We start from the raw sequence: 5,831 nt of genomic DNA, 5'->3' as shown, positions 1-5,831 counted from the left end.
ACAGTTGTCCAACTAAAAGAGCTTCCTCTCACTTCTTGTTGAATCTCCAGGAGTGAAGTTTAAGGGAAATCTCCCCCAAAAGCACTTACAACTCTTCATACTGTAACTCTATCCAGAACTAATTCGGCCATATGTATACCTTAATGTATTTATATGTGGTATAATCTGAGGGCACAGATCACCGACAGGAGACAGTTATTGGGCAAACACAAAGTTGTAAGTGGTTTTGTAGATGTAATATCAAAGGTTCCGATGATGTTGGGATGAGACAAAAGAATGAAATGCTGAACTCCTGGAGGAAAGACTCCTGATTGGTTCTACTTCTATCCATAAACTTCAAATTTATTCTTTAACCTGTGAAAAAAAAGAAGACTTAAACTTAAATCTAGAATTGGAAAATTTTAGCTGATTTATTGTATGATCACTTGCAAATCTCAAGAATTGTAATAAGATCTGCTGCTCCTGGATTGATGTATTATGTATCATGTAAAACTAAACCTCAGCTGACACGTTTCAGTACTGGAGAGGTGCCTGTACAGCTCCTACTCTGATTTCACTGCACACTGTGAGATTTTCACAATGTGCATTAAGCTTCAGTAAGTAAGATAGAAACCCGCCTCACTTTATGGCTGGAGAACGTCTAGCATTGTTGGCATTACATCCTTTCCAGCATGACTTCTCCTAGGTGGTTCCTTGTATTCATTGGATTTTTTATTTTGATTTGATATTTTCTTATAGACTATATATAGATATGTAATAAATCGTTTGATTACATATACCTTCTATTTATCGTTAGGAGTGTGGATCCGGGATTCTATTTTATGTTCTTTTTAATTTAGAGTAAGTCTACATCTAGTGAGCTCTTGCGAAAAAAGTCTATATCTTACAGATCAAATTATTATAGAAATACATAAATATTTGTAGAGAATCTTGAAATGGTGGTTAGATTAATTCACTGAACTGTTTCCCTTCATTTTCCAAGAAAACTCTTCCAAGTTCCTTCCCCATGATGAAAGTACCTCTGCATGTCTGCCTGCTGAAGTTCTTGAGAATAGAAGTCAGACTTTCTATCCAGAAGAACTTCCACACCATGGTCAACAGAGGCTGGGAGCATGGATACATCTCAGACACTAGTAAAATGTCAGCCATACTGGCCTTCCACTTGGGGGTGAGCGCTGGAGCACATTAAAGAGACTGAAAATCAACTATTAGATATTTTTTTACTGACTTGATTACCACTTTATAATGGGCCCAAAACAGACAGCGGGTGTACAATACGTATTGTCTTGTCTCTCTGGCACATTGGAGGAAATTTTCCCAGCAAACCAGAGGGTGGTGGAGAACATGTTTTGTCTGCGTCTCTCTGACATATTAGGAAAAACATTTTTCCCAGCAAGCTAAAGGGAGGCAGGCAAAATATTTTCTAGAATGGACCGGTGACAGGAAGACAACAAATAGCCACATCAAAAGCCCTGACCAGAACACCGGTGATCCCAACTATTTATTTGTACATCTTGCAATGTAGCAATCGGGAAATGTGTTCCGCTTTTCATTTAGTACTTTTCCCTGATCTCTGGATCCTGGTGGGATGTCTAATTTTCTTTAAGGCTCCATGGAGACACATGCACGTTTTTTTTTAGTTCTTGAGGTTTTTGCTTGGATGCTGGTTGTATTGCTCACACTGACTTGTGTGACAGGCGCATATTACCGTGATCTCTCTACCACTGATCTGCTGTCTTATTTGTGTGTAAAAGATATTTAGCAACCAAGCACCTGCCAACATCAGAACATTCATAACATTGTCCACGCCTCACATACAGGACTGATGACTTGGCTTGTTACATGTGGTCGTTAGAACCTCCCATGATATCTCCTTAAGTCATTTTCCACATTGTAAATGTTCTGTCCCGATGAGGACACGAAGAATGCTTTCTCTGAGGAGTGTTTTCCAACAAGGTTGGCTTTTTTCACCCAAAATATACCTTGAACCTCGTTATTTCTTTTTCTGTCAAAGCAAAAGCTGCTACTTGGCTCATCGATATCTATCCAGCTGGACCCGAATGATTCCCCAAGGCACTGTGTGCTCCGAAGTGACATATTGGTGGTCCACTTTCTTTTCCCGCTCCTACACAGTCATATTCATGACCACCCCTGGTCCCTGCTGATGTTTAAAGTACCAAAACAGCTTCCAGATAATGAACAATCTCTAACTTCAAACTCAAATCTAATATTTGGTTGTTTTGGGCTTTACTAATAGCTTTAAGAAAGGACTCCTCCAGAAGCCTGTGGCATGTAGCTGGAGTTCGGGAGATGATCATCAAGGATTCTCACCTTTTACCCACAATGTCATGGGATATGCTTTTCATTTTCTAAAGGTATATAATTGGTGATTTGCATAGAAAACATGCAGTATTGAAAAAGTTTTGCACGTGCTTTAAGTATTAACTTGTTGTCTGGCTCTTTAAGATTTTTTTAAGGCATTAAAAATTGATCAACATTTTTGATGTCCTTTACTTATAAATATTTAGGGTCCATAAAATATAAAAACCAGCCCAGGTCCTCAACCTCCTGATTTATAGTTCCAAAATATTAGGCTGCATTCACACCTGAGAAGAGTGACTTTAATACAATTTTCTGGCATTTTTTTTCACGCATTTCTCAAGTGTTTTTTATGTGCAGGCAATATGAGCTCAGTGTTCTGACAAGTGGCAATTGAAAATGTTTTTACATCATCAGAGTGATCCTTCCTCTCCTCCTGGGTTTGCTGTGTGCTTGTTCTCTCAAGATATTCCATGTGCCTTTCCCTGCATTCCTCTAACCCTGGTGAACATGTCTGCCAAGGGCGGTTTCCTGGCTTGTGCAGCAGCTGCATTACTAATGCTGGATGAAGAAGGGAAGGGAAGCAAGCCCAGATACTGGGTTCATTCTGTTAATGGAAATAGAGAACAGCTAGGCTTGTTCCGGGCAATGTATAATGATCTCAATACGCATGAGGAGAAATTCTTTGAATATAGACGGATGTCGGTGAAAAGGTGAGTTCATCTCCTTATCAGCACAAAGCTTGTAATGTATTCATTCATCATCACAGAGCTCTCTGGTTGCTATAACCAAGTCCAGCATTTTTTTTTAGCAACCCCCTCCAACCCCATTCACCGTTTTTGCGGTGACAGGTGAAAGTAAACCACAGGGTGGGCTTGCTAGCTGACTTTGTTCATGTGCATGCTCATTTTTTTGACCATATCAGCCACCACCCTTTATCCTCGGCTGCTAGCTTAGTGAATATCCCATCCAGAAGATGAATGGGGCCACAGATTACGATCTGTTGCTATGACACGGTTAGCCACGCAGCGGCACAGAGAATAGAGTGTCCACAGAATTGACACTTCAGCCTCATTGGCACCTCAGTTCATGCATGAGATTTGTACGTGTTCCTGACAGATACAGAAATCTTTCATCCCCCTGAAAATTGTGCAAAGATTAAGGCAATTCATTGGTAGTGTCTATGGAACTCTAAATCAGATTGCTTATTCTATTACCTATCGACAACAAATATTTCCTAGAGTTTTGATGAGTTGCTTTTGGTTAATCTCTCAGCAATTCAAGCGACATGACACTTTCCTTCGGAACAGTATTCCAGGGGTGGAAAGGCTCAGAATTACACAGAAGTATGTGTTTTTTTTATATATAATATTAAATGGGGTTTTCACAATTTTATTTTCAAATGTAACACAACCCCCCCCCCCCCCCCAAATAAACAGATTTTGCAGGAAATGTACTTGCAGTGCACACTTTTTCTTCAAAAACAGCATTAAAAACACTCTCCAAGGAAACACGCAACCTGGAGAGCCTTTAAATAGTAACATTAGAACATATCTAACAGAATATACAGATTTACCAATTCTTTTATCAAGGGTTTGGCCTCCTGTAGCACCCTTTATCCTGGTCAGTACATCCTGGGCCTTAACAGCATCAGTTAGCCAGGAACTTCCTCTTTAGGATGGACAAGGAAACATTTGGGCTAGGATCAGGTCCATAGTGTGTACCGGCTCCAGGGTCAATGTGAGGGACCACTATTTAGCTCTATCCTCACCTTCATCATGGAAATAGTCCGGTTTCCATACTGCATCACATGACTGGTAGTGGTGTGTTATTTCACCAGTAAAAACTGTTTGTGTAGTGTATCCTTGGACAGATCATCCGCATCTGAGTCCTCTATCCAGCCGGTGCTGTAGAGATAGCAGAGGTATGTGTCTCGCTTTTTCGCCATAACCGGCATTAGAGGACTTGTGAGGGTTGGTGACTATGGTGGGGTAAATGTCAATGTTGGAACTATCTTTTTGTACTTCTTCTTGTCATACATGTACTGAATGGTCTTGTTCAGTTCCTTGAAGTGGAGGTCATCACTGGGAAATGCTAGCAGACCTGGAGCTGAGTGATCAGTGAAGTACATAAAGATATGGTTCTTAGGTCTACTCTTAATCACCTCCCTATATCCTTTTCCCTTCACCGCTTCTGCACCACCTCTCAAAACCACCATTAGGAAGTTGTCAGGAATGAGGAATTTAAACGTATTTGTGTAGTCCTTAAGCACTCCCGCATACACGTCTTTTCTGTTGGTCCAGTTAATAATAATTATTTCTTTGGTTGGGATTATCTGCAATATTGTCATACATCACCACCACAATCTGCTCTTTCTGGGATGCCTTTCTTCTTGACAATTTGATAAGCTTGGCACACGTCCGCCTGATGTCTATAGTTGTACCAGTCATTGGAGCTGGCCACCAGGACCACCTAGTGCTTCCCCCTTTTTTTCCTGGGTCATTGGGCATGTATGTAGCCAGGACAGCGAGGCTGAGGATTAGTATCACTGGAAGCATCTTGGATTAAGTAACAGGACCCTGCTCCCCTCCGGTGGTGTGCAGTCCAGGTTTTATCATGGTGATGAGAGCACAGATTGTGACTTTCAACAAAATGTAGACATGGATGGATGGGCCAGTTTGCTTTAGTCAGTGCTACTATTTACTGATATTGTAAATACATTTTATAAATACCATTGTAATGACTAGTGTGTTCAGCTTGTGTGTCACGAGTGGGGAATTTGAACTTATTTTTGTAGTCCTTAAGCACTCCCGCATACACGTCTTTTCTATTGATCCAGTTTATAATTTTATTTCTTTGGTTAGGATTATCTGCAATATTGTCATACATCACCACCACAATCTGCTCTTCAGGGATGCCTTTCTTCTTGACAATTTGATAAGCGTGGCACACGTCAGCCCGAAAGGGGGAAAAGGGTATAGGGAGGTGTCTGTAGTTGTACCAGTCATTTGAGCTGGCTACCAGCACCACCTAGTGCTTCCCCTTATCTTCTGGGTCATTGATGGGCATGGATGTGGCCAGGACAGCGAGGCTGAGGATTAGTGTCACTGGAAGCATCTTGGATTAAGTAACAGGACCCTGCTCCCCTCCGGTGGTCTGCAGTCCAGGCTTTATCATGGTGATGAGATTACAGGTTGTGACTAATCAACAAAATAAATGGAGACATGGATGGATGGGGCAGTTTGCTATGTTTTAGTCAGCACTACTATTTACTTTAACTTTATATTGTAAATAATTGTATAAATACCATTGTAATTACTTGTGTGTTCAGCTTTACAGCTTGTTGTACAGGATGAATGTTGCAGGCTATAGACAACCTCTCTAATTTTCCTGGGATGAGCTGACAGCTGTTGCAAATATGCAAAAAGAAAAAGAAAATGAAAAATGTGATCATTACAGAAAAAAATTTAAAAGGTGGTTATTGATTCGGTAGAATGATTATCAATAGTAGA

At 40.6% G+C, this 5,831-nt stretch overlaps 1 pseudogene; it reads right to left on the bottom strand.

Moving 5' to 3' along the window:
- Positions 1-342: 342 nt before the first annotated feature.
- On the bottom strand, positions 343-5,436 carry LOC143997952 (legumain-like; annotated as a pseudogene).
- Positions 5,437-5,831: the final 395 nt, after the last annotated feature.

The sequence above is a fragment of the Lithobates pipiens genome, unplaced genomic scaffold (genome assembly GCF_037356315.1).
Source record: "Lithobates pipiens isolate NorthernLeopardFrog02 unplaced genomic scaffold, aLitPip1_a1.2 Scaffold_19, whole genome shotgun sequence".
NCBI lineage: Eukaryota > Metazoa > Chordata > Amphibia > Anura > Ranidae > Lithobates > Lithobates pipiens.
Note: the sequence above shows the minus strand (reverse complement) of the source record. Positions and strands in the feature narration are given on the sequence as shown.